At 43.9% G+C, this 23826-nt stretch overlaps 1 long non-coding RNA gene across 1 annotated transcript; it reads left to right on the top strand.

The window, feature by feature from the left end:
* Positions 1-21822: 21822 nt before the first annotated feature.
* Positions 21823-22843, top strand: LOC132463914 (uncharacterized). The gene is made up of 2 exons (XR_009527138.1): positions 21823-22238; positions 22275-22843. It is a non-coding gene; the product is annotated as an uncharacterized LOC132463914 (long non-coding RNA).
* Positions 22844-23826: the final 983 nt, after the last annotated feature.

Here is a 23826-nt window from a genome sequence, read left to right on the forward strand (position 1 = left end):
TATTTTATTGTTACTGTATTTTATAGAGGTGCGCACTAGGGGGTGGGAAAAATCATGACTTGATTGTTTTCATAGTCAGGGGGAGTATTCTGGATTTTAAGCTTTTAAACTGGCTTTTAAATGCTCAGAAACTCAATTGCAGACATATTTTGTCATGTATGGCTGTTACTATAAAAATTCTTATTTTTACTGAAATATATTTTTACATTGTTTACATTGGCTAGATGAGGACGGTGACCAAAACGTATAAGCGTGTCCAGTCATTCAGCTGAAGTGCAAGGATGTTGTTTGTGGCGTTATCCGTGGTGACACAGACTAGGTGATCCTCACGCAGTCCCCACGACTCAAGAGCTTCCCTGAGACCTCTGGCTATAATTTCTCCCGTGTGGTGACTGCAGAGTGTGTCCAGTCTCGAATAAAGTGTATCGTCAGGCTCATATAGGGATGTGTCGCTCGGCTCGACCACATATCTCTTGTTATAGCGTAGTCGTGCAATACCTTGTGGATTTCCTCCTCTACTTTGGCCCGACACTCTTGATATAAATGAGGCAACTGGACTCGAGTGAAGTATTTTCGGCTTGGCATTGTGTACCTTGGGTCGAGTGTTCGCACCAACTCACGAAACCCCTGTTTCTCGACCGTGTAAATTGGGGCCATGTCTTTACAGATGTAAATCGCAATGGCAGCCGTTATCTCCTTCCATCGTCATGAATCTTTGTCAGATGGTGTGCCGCGGGCAAAAGCTTCTTGCACGGTCTGGGGTTTGTTTTGAGCACTCGACGACTGTGCTTTTGTGGATTTCATCCGTAGACTCTCTCCATACAGTTTTTCGTGATTCTTACGTAGGTGATAAAATAGATTGGTGGTGTTTGAGTCTGGTGAGGAGACCAGTTTGCGGCATACTTTACAGAATACGTTTTTCTGGTCCGTGTCCAACTTTTCAAAACCAAACCACGTCCATGCGATTGAAGTAGCCCCTCTTTTAGGTACGAGCTCACTTAGTCTTGGCTGGTCGTCGGAGTCCTTCTCCTGTTCAGACGTTTCACGTTCACTCTCCTCCATGTTTGTTTGTGTTGCCTTCATGTCCGTGTGGAACGTAAAGAGTCGTCCAAATGCCAAAAAATATTAGCGTAAAGAGTGTGATTTGCGACAAGACGATATAAACGATAGAGCATAATATGAAAGGATAATTTTTATATCTTCACACGATATATATCGTCATATCGCCCAGCCCTACTACCACCAATGCAAATATAACAGAACAGAGTAGGGGAGGGCGTAGCCTAACTCGTTTGTGAACGACCTACAGAATGTATGAGGCTTTAATAAAATCCCGGACGATTTTGAAATTCCGCTCGGACACATTTTTTAAAAAGTGTCTCAAAAAGAGGGCAACTCTGGGCAAAAGAGGACGTCTGGTCACCCTACGCAGGGGCGTATCAAGCTTTCCAAAAGTGGGGGTGTTCTGGAATAGGCGAAGAAATAATCATTCCAAATAGCGATGATCAATTATATGAACTTTTACATACATCTAGGCCTACAAAATGGAAGAAATGCGAGCAGATACACTGTGTGTGTGTGTGTGTGTGTGTGTGTGTGTGTGTGTGTGTGTGTGTGTGTGTGTGTGTGTGTGTGTGTGTGTGTGTGTGTGTGTGTGACTCATTGTGTGTTTGTTTGACACACACACACACACACACACACACACACACACACACACACTGTGATAAAGCTGAAAGGAGCTTCAGCAGCCTCTGAAGGCTGAAAACATGGATGCGAAGTACAATGACACAAACATGTCTCAACAGTGTAACCGTGTGTTATGTTCAAAAGCACAAGCTGGATCTGTTGGACAGGAAAATGATTGCAGAACAATTAGTTTGTCATAATGAGCAGAGACAAAACACATTTGTAAAGCCACTTGAGGCTGTTGCATGAATGTAAAGGCTACCTGTAGCCCTAGTCAAACCTGTGCATCCCAACCGCGGAAGCACTCGAAACAGATAGCCTATAGCTTGCAACTTGCAAGCACGTCAGTGTCTGCAGAGGGAGAGAAGTCAACTTACTTGTTTTCTCTTGAAAAAGCCGTCTATAGTCCCCTGTCTTTTTCTTTTAGTTTTCGGCATCATTGGCTATATTGCACGAAAAAAGAGAACAGTTTTAAAACTAAAGTAGGCTTAGTTCCAGTCGGAAGAATGAATGGGATCTTATGCTAGGAGGTAACTAGCTCTTGAATAGATAGCCATGAACCTTGCATCTATTAATGATTAATAATGAATCGCTTAATCGCTTTAATCGCTTAATATGCCTGAAAATGTTGCCTTCATTACAGGCAGTGAATGATGCTGATCTAAAACAGTGATTCAATTCTACCTTTTCATTGAAGGCGTCAAGTCAGTATGCAGCACGAACAGTTAAGGCACAGCAATCTGTGAGAAACTGCTTGAATGACCGCGGTCACCGCGCTGAGCTCTCAGGCAGTCGGGTCTCGGGAGCACCGCTGCCAGCGCTTTCTGCAGGCTGCGCAAGCTGTTTAGTCTACGTAACGTCAATTGTAGCGCTGGGATTTACAGAGTGATAATTTGATACAGAGGGATGCAATCATAGCAACCATTTTAAATTGCATACAACAGGCGAACGTTTACTATTTTTTATTAGAAAAGCTGATTTTTGTGAGGATTTGACGAACAAAAGTGGAGGGGATGGAATGGCCTTCCAATAGAAGTGAGGGGGATGCATCGTACTCATCCCCCGCGTCTGATATGCGCCTGACCCTACGTACGGGGAACCCATTTGATTCCTACCTGTTCCACTGTTAAATAGCGTCGCATGTTGGTGGGCGCTGTCCTGGTAATTTCTCTGAGTGACAAATACAAAGTGTGGCGTGTAATGTAGCCTCAAATTCAGCAGTTTAGCATGCAAATGATAAAGGATAAGTGAGTGTCTTTTCGAAACTCACCTGCACCTCGCATGCCTGTCAAACTTGATGGCAAACTGATGTCACCTGCTGAAGGCCAAAGGGATTACTTCTTGGGATTACGTGTTGGTGCGCAAGGAAGAATGGTTCCTAAATGGAACTCAAGGAAATGCTGGAATAAAACATTTTAGCCCCTATATTCAACCCGGTCTCACGAAAAGTCGTGACACTCACGTTATTTAATCTATTGAAACGTGTTCAGGATCACGTATTTTCAAAATTTTCGTGTTTTAAAGCACAAATTTCAAACCCATGTATTTCAATTGGAAGTATTTGTCGTGTCACCAGCACGACTTCCAAACTAAGGTTCTGTGCAGGAGCGTTCTCCCTAATGTCCCTTAAGGAGCTCCGTACAGTACATTTATTGTAAAAAATTGTGAACAATATGACAGCTTTAGGCCACCCGTTTCTACTTTCACCTTTGATTCTGAGAAATTGTGACAATTCACGGATATAGGCTATTAAATGCAGGTGCGCTGCTCAGGCAAACCGCAAAAGAAAAAAGGGTAGCTGCTTAATCTTAATCTGAATTGTATTTCTCCCATAAAGACTCGATCACTGATAAGTATGAACAGGATTTATTTAAATAACGACATGGGAATATTTTGCATGGTAAATCTTTGGCATGAGCCCCGTCACTGATCCAGGGTGACGTGCGGACTCGGCGTATCCTGCCAGGACTAGCAGGGGCGGAGCCTTCCCCTGGACAAGTAGACTGAGGCCGACCTGGTGGTGGTGGGGTGGATGGAGGTGCGTCGAACGAAGACCTGAGCAGCAAAGACATATGTTAGACTACTCTTTATAGAGCAGGTGTAGGCAGGTGATTGGTAGCTGGTGATTGGTGGCCAGCCGCGCGTGATTTGAGTCCTCCTGGTAGAACTACCAGCAAGCTTAACATTTCTCCCATAAAGACTCGATCACTGATAAGTATGAACAGGATTTATTTAAATAACGACATGGGAATATTTTGCATGGTAAATCTTTGGCATGAGCCCCGTCACTGATCCAGGGTGACGTGCGGACTCGGCGTATCCTGCCAGGAATAGCAGGGGCGGAGCCTTCCCCAAAAGAGAGGACATAGGACTACGCCGGAAATAGGTGATAACTCGGCATGTCCTGCCGGGACTGGCAGGGGCGGAGCCGACCCCAAAAATAGAATAGCGAAAGGGGGTAATGAGACCATACATACCTGCGTAGAAGAAGTGGACAAGGATCTATACTGCTTCTGGAAGATAAAAGGCATACCCAATATACGACATATTAAGAGTCAATCATACATACCGTAAAACGATAAGCTTAAAACCGTCAGCGAGATCGATGAATCACGTAAAAGCAGTTGACATGAAATACCTCAATGAGATCAATTAAAATTTAGAGCACTCTGCAGCTGTTACGCAGCGAGCCACGAGTGCTTTCGTGCTGTACCAACTGCCGTGGTCGATTCACTCTCCGGGGTCGCTGCGTGACCTGAGTGCTTTCGCGTTGAACCACCGACGTGGTCAACGAACTCACGAGTGCCCTTGATGTGCCACCGACGTGGTCACGCACTCACCGGTGTTGTTGCAGCAAGTATTGTGAACTTCCATGTTGAACACCGACGTGGTCAACGAAATCACGAGTGCCCTTGATGTGCCACCGACGTGGTCACGCACTCACCGGTGTTGCTGCAGCAAATATTGTGTACTTCCGTGTTGAACACCGACGTGTTCAATGAACTCCGAGTGCCCTGCACTTGAGTGTTTGATATTATGCCACCGACGTGGTAATTAAATTTGCATGTGCCCGAGTTGTGCCCACCGACGTGGTCAACGCACTACCAGGGTTGCTGCAGCGAACGTGGAGTTCTGTGTTGTACCGCACCGACGTGCGCAACGAACTCACGAGTGCTTGAGTTGTTCCCACCGACGTGGGCAACGCACTCACCGGGGTTGCTGCAACGAACTAGAGTTCTGAGTTGTACCGCACCGACGTGCGCAACGAACTCACGAGTGCTTGAGTTGTTCCCACCGACGTGAGCAACGCACTCACCGGGGTTACTGCAGTCAAACCATGAGTATTAGATAACGTGCCACCGACGTGGTCATACTCACGAGTGCCCGAGTTGTTACCACCGACGTGGTCAACGCACTCACCGGGGTTGCCGCTGCAACCTTGAGTTTTATTTTCCTATGTACGCCACTGACGTGACAGCGAACTCAAGAGTGTTTTCTAGATGATCCACCGACGTGGTCACACTCGCCGGGGTTGCTGCAGGTTAACCTGAGTTATGAAACCGAATTTTGCTTTATGAATTTAGTACCTGATAACCACCACCGCCGGTAGTTGCAAATAGTGTTGCTTTTGGCAATGAAAATTATGACTAAGTCGTCATCAACAAACCTTTATCGCGTGAGAAAAACGAGACTGGACGCAACGTGGATGCTGGGCATGTGACAATAGCAGTGATTAAATGCATAGTACAATATAGTTGGCGAATAAAACAAGACTAAAAAGTGTTTTACGAAAATAAGACTGCTAAAATGTCTCTTCATTTTCGTTGACCTAAACTAGGCGATAAAGACTTATAACGTTATTTTGTTCGACTGGAACTTCAACTGTTCCAGACATAACATCAATTTTCAACCATTTACCTTATTTAACAAAACTACGCACTTGTAACTTCGATAATATCTAAATGGAATTACGATAACACTGGAAAGAGTATGAATGTAACTAAACTAAAATGACAGCTTGACACAAGACTAGACCAACACTAGAAAGGAAACAGGCCACCAAAAACAGCTATGGTTGCAAACGTGTAAAACCTGTCTTAACCGACGTTAGAGAGCATCGTGTGCGCTTGAAGAAAGAACCTTGAATTCGACCGGATGTAGGACGTCGAGTTCTGTGTTGTAACGCACAGACGTGTGCAACGAACTCACGACTAGTGCCTGAGTTGTGCCCCAGTTGTGCGTTGACGTGGTCAACGCACTCACCGGGGTTACTGCAGTCAACCATGAGTAATAGATAACGTGCCGCCGACGTGGTCATAGTCACGAGTGCCCGAGTTGTTACCTCTGCGCTTTGGTCAACGCACTCACCGAGGTCGCCGCAGCGAACCTTGAGTTTTATTTTTTCCATGATATGCCACCAACGTGACACCAAACTCAAAGAGTGTTTTCTAGATGATCCACCGACGTGGTCGAACTTGCCGGGGTTGCTGCAGGTTAACCTTGAGTTATATAGCCGAATTTTGCTTTATGAGTTTAGTACCTGATAACCACCACCACCAGTAGTTGCAAATAGTGTTGCTTTTGACACCGAAAATTATGACTAAATGTCGTCATCGACAAACCTTTATCGCGTGAGGAAAACAATGCTGGTCATATGACAATAACTATAATTAAATGCGTAGTGCGATGTTGTTGGCGAATACAAACGAGACTGAAAGTGTTTTACAAAATAACTGTCCGTCCACACCAGAAGCGAATTGAGCGACCAAATCGCCGGAAGTCATTCACTTTCTATGGGCAAGAGCGACCAAAGCGACCAAAGCGACCAACGCTACCAGCGGCCAAAGTTGAGCGACCAGAGCGTCAAAAAGAAGTTGAAAACTTTTTAACTTTATGCAAATGACTATTATTCGCTTCAGCGACCAAACACTGACAGCCAATCGGAATGTAGACGCTCTTCGCTTGCGTGGATCCCAGGGAACATCGGCAGGCACTTTGGTTCCTACCTACCTTTATTCACTCACTGAACAAAATGTCGGCTGAAGTATTAATCGCGGCTGTAACTGGGCACCCGGTGTTGTACGAACCCACCCTTTTTCAGTTCAGAGATCGAAACGCCATAGTGGTTTGGATATCAAGTGATGACAAGCGGGAGAATTTATAGGCTACATCTAGAACGTTCGTATTTAAGCGGGAATCATTATAATTTGCTCTACATGCCACCAATCTAACCAACCAATCGCGTGTAGCATGCTTTAAACAAAACCGTCACATAAACAAACTAATCGACAAGACGAGGGATAAATGACAAGGGATATATCTCTTGTCTTTTATCCCTCTATTCCCCACTATTCACGGAGCCTGAGGTGAATAATTTTTAATTAAATAGTCTAGATAGATAGATAGTCAAGTCTTTATTAATACCAAACGACACAAATCGTCGGGAATCCATTTAGGTGGTTCGTCCCACACAGGACAGTAGCCTACAAGACCACACAGAACAAGTCTGACTGGACATACACACAATACATCACATTAAAACTAGACACGCGTTGATAGATAGATAGACAGAAAGACCTAGATAGATAGATATGTTCCATTATTTGCCTTGCGGAGCCAACCAGTCCTGTGCACGTATGCAAATTAGCCATGTGCGCTAACGTCTATTTGTTTTGAATGCGACGAATGAGTGCAGATCATGATTTGCAGATCCAGATCAGTGAAACATATTTCAACTACTACAGCACGCAGGGTTTTTTGTTCTCGGTTGTAATTAGCCTACATTTTAGGATTTTTATATTGGGGGGAATCACTGTCCTACTTGTTGTCGAAGCACTTTATCGAACAAGCAAAACCGTCTTGTTCGATAAAGTGCTCCTGGTGTGGACGTACAGTTACTGTACGTCCTTGTTCGATAAAGTCGCTCCTGGTGTGGACGTACAGTTACTGTACGTCCACAGTCGCTGCGAATTTTCGCTGCAAATTTTTCTGTTCGCTTTGGTCGCTCAAGTCGCTCATGACGTACAATTCAATTATGCAGACGCATTTAAAGGAGCCGTATGCGTTTAGTAGGCCCTACAGACAGCCATATCAAATATTGAACTCTCCCATACACCTTGGCCATATTGCCGAGACGGTTTTGCTTGTTCGATAAAGTGCTTCGACAACAAGTAGGACAGTGATTCCCCCCAATATAAAAATCCTAAAATGTAGGCTAATTACAACCGAGAACAAAAAACCCTGCGTGCTGTAGTAGTTGAAATATGTTTCACTGATCTGGATCTGCAAATCATGATCTGCACTCATTCGTCGCATTCAAAACAAATAGACGTTAGCGCACATGGCTAATTTGCATACGTGCACAGGACTGGTTGGCTCCGCAAGGCAAATAATGGAACATATCTATCTATCTAGGTCTTTCTGTCTATCTATCTACCAACGCGTGTCTAGTTTTAATGTGATGTATTGTGTGTATGTCCAGTCAGACTTGTTCTGTGTGGTCTTGTAGGCTACTGTCCTGTGTGGGACGAACCACCTAAATGGATTCCCGACGATTTGTGTCGTTTGGTATTAATAAAGACTTGACTATCTATCTATCTAGACTATTTAATTAAAAATTATTCACCTCAGGCTCCGTGAATAGTGGGGAATAGAGGGATAAAAGACAAGAGATATATCCCTTGTCATTTATCCCTCGTCTTGTCGATTAGTTTGTTTATGTGACGGTTTTGTTTAAAGCATGCTACACGCGATTGGTTGGTTAGATTGGTGGCATGTAGAGCAAATTATAATGATTCCCGCTTAAATACGAACGTTCTAGATGTAGCCTATAAATACTCCCGCTTATCATCACTTGATATCCAAACCACTATGGCGTTTCGATCTCTGAACTGAAAAAGGGTGGGTTCGTACAACACCGGGTGCCCAGTTACAGCCGCGATTAATACTTCAGCCGACATTTTGTTCAGTGAGTGAATAAAGGTAGGTAGGAACCAAAGTGCCTGCCGATGTTCCCTGGGATCCACGCAAGCGAAGAGCGTCTACATTCCGATTGGCTGTCAGTGTTTGGTCGCTGAAGCGAATAATAGTCATTTGCATAAAGTTAAAAAGTTTTCAACTTCTTTTTGACGCTCTGGTCGCTCAACTTTGGCCGCTGGTAGCGTTGGTCGCTTTGGTCGCTTTGGTCGCTCTTGCCCATAGAAAGTGAATGACTTCCGGCGATTTGGTCGCTCAATTCGCTTCTGGTGTGGACGGACAGTAAGACTGCTAAAATGTCTTCATTTCCGTTGACCTAAACTAGGCGATAAACTGTAATAACGTTTTGTCCAAACGGAACTTCAACTGTTTAAGACATAACATCAATTTGACCGTTTACCTTATTTAACAAATCTACGCACTTGTATCTTTGATAATACCTAAACGGAATTTCAATATGTTGCATATTCTTGAAGAAAGTTGTCCAATCCCGGGATGCTTTTAACTGACTTCATTTATTATAAAGTCGGCATGTTTCGGTATGGTAACTGAAGCTTAACGGAGGGAATTGTATAACGCGTGTGAGAGGAAAATACCGTGATCTACTTCGAGCCCCCGGGCTTAGGCCCGGGGTGGCTCTCTGCCGTCTACCTATTGATCTCTGGCCTCTCGAGTTCGAAACCACCCGCTAGAGGACGTCAAGTGGGCGTGGCCTAGTGGGCGTGGCCGGGGTGACGTAAAGGCTTCGGCTCCTTCTGTGGTGGAGCAGCCTTCAATAAGGTCTTGCTCCCCTTGTGGCTATGTGAGGGAAATGCAGCTCCTTAAAATACTTATCACATATCACTAGAAAGAGTATGAACGTGTCTAAACTAATAAAAACAAAAGTGACACCTTGACACAAAGACTAAACCTAGAATGGAAACAGGCCGCCAAAAACAGCTGTAGTAGCAAACGTGATAAACCTGCCTTAACCGACGTTAGAGCATTGTGTGCGCTTGAAGGAAGAACCATGAATTCGACCGGATGTAGGATTCGTAAGCTGTGGAAGACCGCCTTCCCAGCCGTTTGATAGACGCGACCGGCAACCCTTGTTCAGCGGCTGTGGTTGCCGCTCCAATCCGGAAGGAGTGGCCAATGTAGGGGGGAGATGGTGGGCCGCACCCTTCTACCACCGTCGCGAGATTGACTCTGAACCACCCTTTAGTCATTGGCAGGCCGCAAATAAACAGGTGATTCGGGGACGTGCGTTGCCGAAGCTTGAGATAAAGGAACATGGAAGCGTAAGGACAGAGAGTTGATTCTTGAAATGATAATAGTAACAGCTGCTCCTAGGCTATCGCTTTTAGATGAAAAAATGCCTTGCAGAGAAGGTGACATCGGCGAAAGTCAGGCCCCGTGTAGGGGAAAAAGTCTGAGTAGGAGACGTGTACGCATAAACCCAACGCATAAACCCGAGAACGCATAAACCCGTAAAACGCATGAACCCGTAGAACGCATGAAGCCGTAGAACACATGAACCCGTAGAACGCTGTGAGAAACACTGACTCGAGTAATATGTTAAAATAAGGATGAAAACTCCCAGAGAGAGCACACTAATCTATTCAAAATATCGAGTGAGTTGGAGTGGCCAACACACGTAAATAATTGTAATACACCAAAATTGTTAACTGACATACATGGCTAAACAAGCGAATGAAAAATTAAATACCAACGCGACTGAAGCTATTAACACACTGATTCTTGAGAGTCGGGACAAAACACGTTTTAAAAAACTTTTTTTTTAAATGCACACTATATCTATTAGAGTTATATGTTTCTGCAGAGAAAGGTATTAGCTATTTAACCATGCAAAGGAACAGGTTCTGAATAAAAACACACTTTTAACAAATAAACATGTTTCCCTTCAGAACTAGATTTGTGTCAACTCCATCAGACACACTAAAAAGTATAAAATGTTAATTCTTTCAATCCAACAAGAATCTAAAGTTCTGAAGTATGTTGTAATAGTGTTTAGTAACTCTGATATGTAATAAAATACAATATATAAACTTAAGTTGTGATTTCCCACTATTCTGAAAACCCAGCATTTCTAAATATTTGCATTTTCAAACTTCTTTTTAATTTCAATATTGTAAAAACAAATTCCTTAAATAAATAAGACACAAGAGGATGTAGATCAGATGGTCCTTTATTACAAAAACAACATAAACTGAAGGAAGAATTTTTTTTCACCAAAAAATTAACAAAAACAGGTCTGACACTGTTGACGAAGATCTGACGGTGTTGACAAAAAACTGATGGTGTTGACAAAAAAATGTGTGTGCATTGCTGATTATTGAACAAATGTGCTTTTTAAACACTACTACTAAAACTACTCCTTGTTATTAGAGTATTGAACTTACTGTAAAGCAAATTATAATAAACATATTGCACATACACCGTTTCCAACTATCAAAAAAACAATAAGGGAAACCAGGGTCCCTCCTCCCCCTCTGTTATTATCTACCTCCCCTACACCACTTCCTCCTCTCCTCTTCCTCCTCCTTTGTCAGTAGTCATCTACTTGGTCTTCATCATGAATTTCTTTTTTAAAGTGGCGTGTGTGTGTGTGTGTTTGTGTGTGTATGTGTGTGTGTGTATGTGTGTGCACGTGTGTGTGTGTGTGCGTGTGTGTGTGGCTGGGTGCGTGTGTGGCTGGGTGTGTTGGATGTGTTATTGCCCTGCACTGCCTACTTCATACTGGGTGTGATCTTAAATTGACATTCCTTAACAACAATCCTGCAACACAAAATCTGTAGCTTAGAATCAGGTTAAATTAGCTTACTTAAGATTTCATTTTTGTCTAACCCGCACTTGTGCCTTGAGCAACAGGCGTCGGACATGCTCACGCTCTATGAAGTCCATCACATCAGGGGCTATGCTGTAGATCTCTCGTGTTCTTAATTTGACTGGTGATGCATTTCCCATTAGTTTCACTATGATGTCTTCAACTGGGCAGAAACAGACATCCTTTGTGAGAAGCTTAGGCTGATAATTTGCTGTTGGACCATGGGGATGCAGAAACTCCACTTTCACATCGTGATGCTCAGTATCCACAGCAATGGTCTTGGCTAGCCACCAGTGGCCATCATATACTACTGCTAGCCAGTCTCCATTATTAAGGCTGCTAACAGTCGTAACTGTCACAGTACCCTCGGGACCTTTCAGAAGCTCCTCATCCAACTCCTCCATCACATCTTCCATTTCCAGATCCTCTTCCATCTCCCCTTCCATCTCTTTTTCCATTTCCTCCAACAACATGGCCAAAGGTCTTTTCTTCGCTGCCCTCCTTGTATCACTGTGCTGTTTCTCTGGGTAGCCATGGAAATAGAAGGTAGCTGGGCAGAAGCACTGGCAAACCAACGTCTTGCTGCAAAAGCAGGATAGTTGTCTGTGGTGGATCCTGTTATCATGTGGGATGACCTGATGTATTTGTCTTGTTGAGGGAACCTGTTTGAGAGGATGCATGAGAAGTGTATCGTATCTTTGCATGTCTTCTTCTGCAACGTGGTACAGCTGAACGCTCTTCAGACTGTTTGAGACCTTTTCAAAGAATGTGTGTCCATCTGTCATATCATTTCCTCTCAGGACCAGGTTGTCAGCTGTTCTTTTCACTGTACCGCCAATGCCGTCTGGTGCCCCCTTACCATGGGAAGTGGGGAAGAAGTTCCATGTTGCTCTTTCAAACCCCAGTGTAGGGGGGATACAAGACAGAAGGAAAAAATTATTCTTGTTCTTATACTGTTTACTTGGACCATCAGACCAAAAGTGCACGGTGGTAACCTGCGGATATCTCGTTTTGATATCTTTTAGGACTGGATCCATGTGTGTCCAGATTGCTGCAGCATCCTGTCTCTTTGACTCTGAAAGTGTGCAAAACCCTGCCTTTCCACCCTTAATGTAATACATTCCGGTATGTAGCGTTATCTGTGGCAGATTTTGTCCAAAATGGCAGGCCTGTACTTCAGATTGATACTTGCATCTCCAGGATTCTGAAAAGTCAACGTGAACAATTGCAGTACTTTCTTCACAAGTCTCAATTGTGTTTCTGTATGCTTTTGACTGGTTTTGCACTAAACACACATGTGTTGTGGTTTCATTTCTGAGTATTTGCTCATAGAGTTTGATGAGCTCTGAAAGACTGCCACTGTGTTAGACGAGTTTAGTGTTGATGTGGATTCCATTGACTGTGTCTTCTTGAACTCTCTCCCACTGCTTCCACTGAACTTGGATTTTGTCTTGCTCTTGGGTTGTAACTGTACCTTTGTTTAGACATCGTGAGCAGGTGCGAAGAAGGCAGGCCTCACTTGCTGGAGAGCAACAAACTAATTGAAAACTCTCATCCAGTTTGTTTGACTTCACAACACCAGACATTCTCAGGACCTCGAGCATTAAGTATGCATTTTCATGCTTTTGACACAGACATGTCTTTCGATCAGATGCTTTTGGTGCTGTAATATAGAATGGCTTCAGATTACAGAAAGAAGAATAGCTCAGCTTCACAGTGGGGTTCCTAATGAGGAAATCAGTGTGGAGGTTGATCATGGAGTCTGTCAGGATCATTCTCTGCTGCTTAATCTTATTCCTAGTGATGGTGTCAGTCTTATCAGTGGTCACATGTGCAGAGTTCAGGAAGAAATCCTTAACAGTCTCTGTTATACCCTTTAGGAATGTTGGCTTTTTCTTTGTCTGTTTCTTTCCTCTCATTAACTTGTAGGTTATCCCAAACTGGTGGATTTGGTGAAGGAGACGATACTTTTTTAGAATCTTGCCTGATGACACACTTAGTGCTGGTTCCTGACGCCGTGGCCCAGGAGTTTGTTTGTTTTTCTTCAGCTCTCTTCTTAGGATGTTGTGGAATAGAAGGGCTTTCTTGATTTTTGGATTCCTAATTTTGCTTCCTGATCGCATCTTCTTTGTTTCTGTTCCTGGGGAGTCAAGTGGTGTTTTAATTGTAGCCTTTCTTCCTCGACATATTCTTTTTCTCAGTTTGTTTCGTTGCTTTGTTACCTTCTTAAGCTTCTCTTTCAAAGTTTTTATTTCTCTTGAATGCCTTTTTCTCGTTTTACTTCTCTCCCTTTCCTGTCTGAGAGACTGTCTGCTGTGTCTGGCATTGTATTCTTGAATATTCTGATCTTGCGGACTATCTGGAGGGGTGTGAGCCTCCAGCACTGCATCTTCATTGGATCTTTTCTGTCTGGACCTTTTCTGTGCCTCTCTCCAATACTTTCTCCAATTCCTCTTTGCCCTGTCTCCCATGTCGTCTATTTGTATTACTTTTTTGTCTGTAACTCTCTTCTTCCACCTTTGTCTTTCCTTCTCTTGCATAGCATGTTTGCTCTCTTGGTCACTGTTCAATTTTTCCCTTCTCTTTCGTTGGTACTCTCTATTTCTTCTCCTTTGCTCCTCAACTGACAATTTCTGTCTAGCCATGCTTTCCTACAATACAAATTGAAATAATAAAAATTTTACTTAAATAAGACTATAGAATCAGATTTCTATAGTCTGATTCTATTTGTGGACAAGGATCTATACTGCTTCTGGAAGATAAAAGGCATACCCAATATACGACATATTAAGAGTCAATCATACATACCGTAAAACGATAAGCTTAAAACCGTCAGCGAGATCGATGAATCACGTAAAAGCAGTTGACATGAAATACCTCAACGAGATCAATTAAAATTTAGAGCACTCTGCAGCTGTTACGCAGCGAGCCACGAGTGCTTTCGTGCTGTACCAACTGCCGTGGTCGATTCACTCTCCGGGGTCGCTGCGTGACCTGAGTGCTTTCGCGTTGAACCACCGACGTGGTCAACGAACTCACGAGTGCCCTTGATGTGCCACCGACGTGGTCACGCACTCACCGGTGTTGTTGCAGCAAGTATTGTGAACTTCCATGTTGAACACCGACGTGGTCAACGAAATCACGAGTGCCCTTGATGTGCCACCGACGTGGTCACGCACTCACCGGTGTTGCTGCAAAAGCAGGATAGTTGTCTGTGGTGGATCCTGTTATCATGTGGGATGTCAAGCTTTTTTCATCCTTGACATGATTGATTGATGGATGGATGGATGTAAAATCCTCAAGGTGCGGGATGTAGTTTTCATAACCAGATATTATGAAAATCTACACACTGGCTTCTCATCTCTCTCTCTATCTCTGTCTCTACAGAGACTAGGGCTGTAACGATACGCGTATCAAACCGAAAATCGCGATACTCAAAGCCACGATCCTGTCTCGCGGTGTGAGAAGGCAGTAGCGCGATATGCCCTTTCTAACTCTTCGGTCAAATTGTCCGATTGAAATTTGCTAATAATAGTCTGCTGACAGCGCCCCCTCCTATCGATGCCGTAAATATGTGACGAGATGCCCTCTCTGTGATCACAGCTCTCCGTGGCTACGGAGGATTGCATTTCTCCACAGCCGTCGAAGTCCTCATATGCGATATGAACGACATTTATCCAGAGTTGGCCAAGCGCGAAAAAAATTGCCTGTGTGATCCTGTCTCTATTGTTTTGTGTGATTTGACTGGCAGTTTGTCTGCTTATAGGTCTGAATGAAGCGGCCACCGATTATTGACAGGATGGGTACTTTATTCTACCGGACTCGTTCGCTTCTTCACTAGACACACGCGCTACCGCTCGCTCTCCTCGCTCGTCCACTCACTCGCTGACGTCACTCACACACGCATACGCACACTGCCATTCTCCCGCACACATATGCTACTCGTAACACTATATGCCTCGTTATTGCGACGTTCATGTTTTTCCTCATCTATTGAAAGTTAGGCTATTAAACATGTTGCATTCTATACGGCCTGATTATGTCATTATTTAAGCTAGCCTAATAAGAAGCGCTAATAAGGATATTTGAATAAACCAACCAAACAGTTAAAGGGGCCCTATTATGCCTACCAGCAAAAAGCATCCTCCAACTGCAATCTTTGGTTATTTCTTTATTAATTTAGCTATACTTTAATAGTATTATTTCGGTTCAAATCTGTTCAGTGTTCCAAATTATTTGTTATTAAATGTTACATTAAGATAATTGGTATTTAAGTGTTGTTTAAATAAAATGCTTTTTAAATTTAAAAGAATCGTGGGATGTATCGAACCGTGGGTCAAAAATCGTGATACAAACCGAATCGTGAATTTGTGTATCGTTACAGCCCTCGTAGAGACAGAGATATATGTGCTGGGAAAGTTACACGTTATACAATAATAAGTAGACCACTGCCTGCCCATTCTCTACAAGTCAGATGCGTATGGTTAAATAATGTAATGCATGCTATGCTATGTATGTACATTTATGTGTAAATAAAACCCTGAAATAACATTTTAACCCTTTACTATATTCAAAAATGATATTATATTAGCACATTAAGAGGTTTTGGGGGATTTGTCAACTCCGTCAGGCATAGAACCTGACGGATTTGACGTCTGACGGAGTTGACGTAAGGGCATGTATTTTCCCGCCAAAACGTGTATTGTACACGGCAGCTAGCTAGTTTTTCCTCAGTTGCTAAGTGTCCCAATAACCACACTAAAATGCTTAAATTCAATCTTCTATGGTTTAAAAAAAGTATCTCAACAGAAAGATGGTATTGACATGGTCCAGCTGTGACCAAAGGAATATTGACATTGATTGTCTAAAATATCAAAAAATGTAAAACATACCAGAGCATGTGTGGTAGTGTTGCATTCACCACAGGCAGGGAGATGAAAAGGGGTCCTCAGGGATATAGCTGACCATGCTATTTCCTGATTTATTGTGGCTTATGAGAGAATCTGACGGAGTTGACAGAAACTGAGGACACAACTTTGATAGGCAGATTTTTATGGAAAATATTGTTTGACGTTCACTTCATGCATTTTTTTTATATTTATACCCCCTTCTTTTTTATTTGATATGTATGTTTTCACAATTGTAGAGCTTTTTTAAAAGTTTTTTGGGATGGTCAACATTTTGACCTCTTGCTGAGGACAAGTGCAATAACATTGACCTAACCACAGACCCTCATCATCCTCATCGTCATCCGCTTATCCGGGGTCGGGTCGCGGGGGGAGCAGCTCAAGCAGGGGGCCCCAGACTTCCCTTTCCCGGGCCACATTGACCAGCTCTGACGGGGGGATCCCGAGGCGTTCCCAGGCCAGTGTTGAGATATAATCTCTCCACCTAGTCCTGGGTCTTCCCCGAGGTCTCCTCCCCACTGGACGTGCCTGAAACACCTCCCAAGGAAGGCGCCCAGTGGGCATCCTTACCAGATGCCCGAACCACCTCAGCTGACTCCTTTCTAAGTAAAGGAGCAGCGGCTCTAATCCGAGTTCCTCACGGATGGCTGAGCTTCTCACCCTATCCCTAAGGGAGACGCCAGCCACCCTTCTGAGAAAACTCATCTCGGCCGCTTGTACCCGCAATCTCGTCCTTTCGGTCATCACCCAGCCCTCATGACCATAGGTGAGGATAGGAACGAAGATCGACCGGTAGATCGAGAGCTTTGCCTTGCGGCTCAGCTCTCTTTTCGTTACAACGGTGCGGTAAAGCGAACGCAATACCGCCCCCGCTGCTCCGATTCTCCGGCCAATCTCACGCTCCATAGTACCCTCACTCGCGAACAAGACCCCGAGGTACTTGAACTCCTTCACTTGGGCTAAGGACTCATTTCCTACCCGGAGTAAGCAATCCACCGGTTTCCTGCTACCACAGACCATACATTTAAACAAATTTTCCCCAAAAAGATAAAAAAATATATTCTAAAAATCACAGGTATATACAATTCCTTTAGATTTAAATTTGTAAGTATGTCAATCATGATGAATTTCTTCATTTTTGATATAAAGTAGACTTTTCTATGTAGGACATGTTTTGTCCCGACTCTCAAGAATCAGCGAACAATAAGAATATAAATATAAATAATCATATAAAATGATACCATAATGTACCTGTTCTTTGTCTTTGGATCTTTTGAATAAATTGAACGATATGCGAATCGCATTGCGAGCAGAGGAACGTGAGAGTTAGTGAGCAGCAGCTGAACCAATCTAAAAGGCCCTTCGTCAATAAAAACCTTTTAGTAATAATCAGTCACCACAGTGCCTAAAACCCATCAACTTCATTCATGTTAAAGTGAAGGGAAAAACCTCAGACACAAGGAGTTAACCAAACAGTGCACGGTATAAAGATAATTATGAACCTTTGATTGCGAACGTAGAGTTCTGCGTTGTACCACACCGACGTGTGCTACGAACTCAACGAATTCAACCGGATGTAAAATCCGTATGCTGTGGAAGACCACCTTCCCAGCCGTTTTGACGCTGCTTTGTTATCGCAAAACATGGTTATACGTTAACGCCGCCATGCTTTGCCCCACAGAACGCTAGCTGCTGCGATAGGGTAAAGCTCGAACAGCGCAGACGACTCTGACCCGAGGGCGAACGTACCAGCTTCGACTGGCCATCCCTCAGCAAACCATTGCCCTTGGAATAAACCCCCTAACCCAACCAAGGGAGCCGCATCCTGAAGCTGGACTGGTAGAGCTGTGAGAGAAAATACGCTGCGGGGGCTAACGCGGGGACTGCAGTAGCCATGGTAGCAGGGCACGTGCAAGGTGCGTAGCCTGTGAAGGCGGAGGAAGCCGAGCCTGATGGTTGCTGGAAGTAGAAAGGCGCCGTGGCGACCGACGACAGCGGGTTGGGAGCCTGGACCCGTCCGGGAGTTCCGCATAGCGTTTCGACGGCGTCCATCCTGGCGCCAATGCTTTGCACCAACTCGGCGAGGGTTTGTAGAACCGGGCGGATGTCCGTGATGGGAACTTGTTGGTGGTGTTGTTGAGGATACCGGGGACCGAAAAGAACGGCTTTCTGCGCTCGCTTGCCGGGACCAGAAGTAGTAGGCCGACCAGCACGAATCCGAAGTTATGACCTCTTGGTGTGTATTAACCGACGTAGCAACTAAGCGACGAGATATGCGAGATAATCAGAAGCACAGTAAAGCAGCAGCATGCGTCGAACGAAGACCTGAGCAGCAAAGACAAATGTTAGACTACTCTTTATAGAGCAGGTGTAGGCAGGTGATTGGTAGCTGGTGATTGGTAGCTGGTGATTGGTGATTGGCGGCCAGCCGCGCGTGATTTGAGTCCTCCTGGTAGAACTACCAGCAAGCTTAACATGTCTTGATGTTTTGATCTAGCCATAGATCTATTGTCTTGTTTTTGGCTATGTGAATGGAAGTCCGCGTCGATGCCTCGCAAGTCCAGTGTCGCGAGCGGACGTGACATCTAGAAGTCATACCGTATAATAATGGGTTATCATTAATATTGATGCGTAGGGGTTGATTATAACTCTTGTTTATTGTTTATACCACAGTCTGGGGAAATACTCGTATTCTGATTGGCTGCAGGGTGTGTATTATCTCCTGATATAGGCTACAGACACCTGCTAAGTAGTTCCAGTCAGTGTTTAGATTCTCTGCCCGAGCGTTTTTACTTTTATTTTATCATTATCATAAATTAGCCTAATCTGAGGAGAAATCTATGCCATAAACAGAAATATTATGGGTCTTTATTACACGGGTCTTCTCAATGCCGTGGAACGCTCCGTTCACTTGCATGGGTCCGGGGATATCTCGGGATTGGTTTCTTTATTAATCGAATGGGAAATGCAATAGGTCTATTTTAGGACCGAATCACCGTTGAACTTGTTTCTAATAACATTTCTAGCGAGAAATATACTTTTTACTTGCATAATCTTTAGTCAGTGATTACGTCTGATCTTTAGTTTTATAGTTATTAGGAAGATTTTATCGGCTCGCTCGCATGTTTCAATGACGTCAGGTTGCTAAGGACGCTGCTTTCGCTAAACTAGCACACACACACACACACACACACACACACACACACACACACACACACACACACACACACACACACACACACACACACACACACACACACACACACAATGCATTTCGCTGCAGATATTCCCTCAATTATTATTACTTTCAAAACGTTGGCCAAGGTGGAATATCCTTTTTATTTGGGCTGCTTCTAGGACATTTTGGGTGGATTTTGAACGGTATGTGGGCGGGACGTTTTTTGCAGGACCTGGCAACCCTGCAACCCTGGCAACCCGGTTGCCCGGGGTGCTGAAATGCTCCGGAACAGATCTGGATCCTCTATGGCCAAAAGACTTGTATGCCCCCCCCCCCCCCCCCCCCCCCCTTAAATAAATTCTATGGCAGAATAAAGAATAAATTCATGCATTATCATTCAACTTGAACATGTGTTTTTACAGTATAGCGTGGTGGAGGGCTGACGTATGTTGCCCAACCCGGAAGTGAGCGTCGCCCTGGTTTCCCTTGACAAAAAGCCAACGGGTTTTTCCATTGGATTTTGGATTATTGCAGAAAAATTAGCATCTTTGGAGCACCTCCTCAAAAACTGAAAATAAATAAATAAATAAAAAGATCTGTGCTCCAAAGAACGAAATGTAAACCAATGCATTCTGAATAATAATAATAATAATACATTTAATTTAGAGGCGCCTTTCAAGACACCCAAGGTCACTTTACAGAGCATATAGTCATCATTCAAAACTATGTAAAACAGACTAGGAATAAAAGAAAAACAGAGGTTAAACATGAAGAATAATAATAATTAATAACACTCAAAGACGCCTACAGTGAAGGGGGGACCTCACTAACCACCACCAATGAGTAGCACCCACTTGGGTGATGAATGGGAGTGTTTCTCCGATTTTTCCATGCTACACAGAACGAAATGTAAACCCATGCAAATAAAGACTTCATGTTCATAATCATTTAAATATCATTAATCTCCTGAGTGTGTCGAGTGGTATTCTATTTTTTTCAACGGGGCTGCATCCAGTCACTTGACCGTCATGGTTGCTATGGTGGTTGCTATCGACCGCCCCCTCTAATCCTTACATGGTTCTAAAAACCACGCGGCAAAGGAGCTGCCGTCCATTGTGTTGTTTTTGTCGTAAACTAGGGTCAGATGGTTAAAAAATAGACAGATATTCCAAGGTATCCTTAAAAGGCAGCTTGGATGTTTTTATTTTGTGCAGTTTAGACTTCTTCTATAACCTATTTTTGAAAGCAAAACACCGAGCTCATTGATTTAACGAGGCAGGGTTATTTGAAACAATTTATTGAATAAATATTTATGAGAGGTCATTCCTTCTCCTGAGTTTGCTTCCTATTTATGTCTAGTGTACACCCCTACTGTCAACAAGCATCACCCCCCCCCCCCCTCCCCATATGGATTTGGAGAATTGCTGCCACGTCCCGGTGGTGGAGGTATCATATATATGGAAGAGGGCATTCAATTATACTACAATGATCAATTAGGAGGCCGAAGCCCTAAAGGAAGTGATGCAATAGGTGACTGAGTCGACAACATATAAGTAAGCCTTGGGGTCTCTTATATATCAAAGGGGGTCTCAAAGGACGCATATACGCTTCAACCTGTGGCTTACAGGAAATGACTCAGCAAGTGCTCCATCTTGTTGCACCCACCCAGCGGCTCGCTTGCAAGATTTTGGCCTGAAGTTCTTCCCAGACCTACACCGTAGCCATCCAACCTGCATATCGGAGAATCAGGCCTCTCTTTAATAATGCCAAAAAGTTATGAGAGGAATACACATCAACTTTTGTTGCCTCATAAGCGGCGTGGTGCCGGCTGCTTTTGACCTTTTGACCCCAGACTTCTGAGGGAATAGCTGCATCAATTCATTAGTCAATCAGAAGTATGTAAATATCTTCCCGGTGTCGTAAGAGGGCGAACAAGGTGTCCTTCAACATCTACGCTTCCAGGCGATTGCAATGGTGCCACACATGAGCATATTCGAACATGTTTAATGGTAGTAATTAGCTGTCGAAATTGGAGGCCTTAATCAATAATGAGCAGCTATTGATTTACTTTCCGATAGAAATTTGTGACAAATGACATATTATTTAGCATCTACACGTTGAGCTGAGTCCAATGACACCAAGCATGACACTCTAGCAAATGTATTTTACATGGTACATATGGTCTAGGACATGATCTCGGTGTGGCAAGAGGGCAAGCTTGATCTCATTGGACTCAGCTTAAAGGACAATTCCGGTATTTTGAACATTGAGCCCCCTTTCTGGTTTGTTTAGGATGAAATAGAGTGGGTGACACCGAAATTTGAACTATTAGTCCTTTCTCGGGTATTTGGCTCATTTTGAATCGCTCCTGCCTGCTTCACAATGGTTGTCTGTGTGCATACACAAACCTGTCAACCCAGCAACCCTAAACGTTCGTTTTCAAAAATGTGCAAGTAACCGAGTGGTTAGTGGCATTCGTGAAGTTTAAAAAAAAAATATCGGCGCAATATATGTTTTCCATCCGTGTTAGTTGCTAAATTGAACTATTTTTTCAGATACCTCACAACCGCATATAAACTTCCGCACAAGGTCCCACTCCGTGCAGCACCTACTTTCGACTTCCGTCGGCATCTGCCTGCACTTCCCACAGGCACACCACCCGCCCGTGATCCCGGGGGGACCGCTTCAGCCGGAGCTTCAGGCGCCTCCGTAGCCCTAGCCTCCATCTCACGTAGCTCCTCTTGGGTGAATTCTGGTTCAAAACGATATCCTCTGCCGTCAAAATCGAGTGCGTCCTCCAGAAGCCACCTTTCATAATCCATTTTCAGTGATTTTCTATGTGATTTTCCCTAATCCGAAGTGCTCACGGTACAAGACTTCAAACCAACGTAAACAGCCCACCTTTCCGGTTCGGCGGAGTAATATCATCGTGCAGTAATGAGTCTTCCAACTGAAATCAACTGGCGATAAATATGCAATAAAACACGACAGAAACCATATATTGCGCCGATATTTTTTTTTTAAACTTCACGAATGTCACTAACCACTCGGTTACTTGCACATTTTTGAAAACGAACGTTTAGGGTTGCTGGGTTGACAGGTTTGTGTATGCACACAGACAACCAGTGTGAAGCAGGCAGGAGCGATTCAAAATGAGCCAAATACCCGAGAAAGGACTAATAGTTCAAATTTCGGTGTCACCCACTCTATTTCATCCTAAACAAACCAGAAAGGGGGCTCAATGTTCAAAATACCGGAATTGTCCTTTAAGCTGAGTCCAATGAGATCAAGCTTGCCCTCTTGCCACACCGAGATCATGTCCTAGACCATATGTACCATGTAAAATACATTTGCTAGAGTGTCATGCTTGGTGTCATTGGACTCAGCTCAACGTGTAGATGCTAAATAATATGTCATTTGTCACAAATTTCTATCGGAAAGTAAATCAATAGCTGCTCATTATTGATTAAGGCCTCCAATTTCGACAGCTAATTACTACCATTAAACATGTTCGAATATGCTCATGTGTGGCACCATTGCAATCGCCTGGAAGCGTAGATGTTGAAGGACACCTTGTTCGCCCTCTTACGACACCGGGAAGATATTTACATACTTCTGATTGACTAATGAATTGATGCAGCTATTCCCTCAGAAGTCTGGGGTCAAAAGGTCAAAAGCAGCCGGCACCACGCCGCTTATGAGACAACAAAAGTTGATGTGTATTCCTCTCATAACTTTTTGTCATTATTAAAGAGAGGCCTGATTCTCCGATATGCAGGTTGGATGGCTACGGTGTAGGTCTGGGAAGAACTTCAGGCCAAAATCTTGCAAGCGAGCCGCTGGGTGGGTGCAACAAGATGGAGCACTTGCTGAGTCATTTCCTGTAAGCCACAGGTTGAAGCGTATATGCGTCCTTTGAGACCCCCTTTGATATATAAGAGACCCCAAGGCTTACTTATATGTTGTCGACTCAGTCACCTATTGCATCACTTCCTTTAGGGCTTCGGCCTCCTAATTGATCATTGTAGTATAATTGAATGCCCTCTTCCATATATATGATACCTCCACCACCGGGACGTGGCAGCAATTCTCCAAATCCATATGGGGAGGGGGGGGGGTGGTGATGCTTGTTGACAGTAGGGGTGTACACTAGACATAAATAGGAAGCAAACTCAGGAGAAGGAATGACCTCTCATAAATATTTATTCAATAAATTGTTTCAAATAACCCTGCCTCGTTAAATCAATGAGCTT

Source organism: Gadus macrocephalus, chromosome 9 (genome assembly GCF_031168955.1).
Source record: "Gadus macrocephalus chromosome 9, ASM3116895v1".
In the NCBI taxonomy this organism is placed as follows: domain Eukaryota; kingdom Metazoa; phylum Chordata; class Actinopteri; order Gadiformes; family Gadidae; genus Gadus; species Gadus macrocephalus.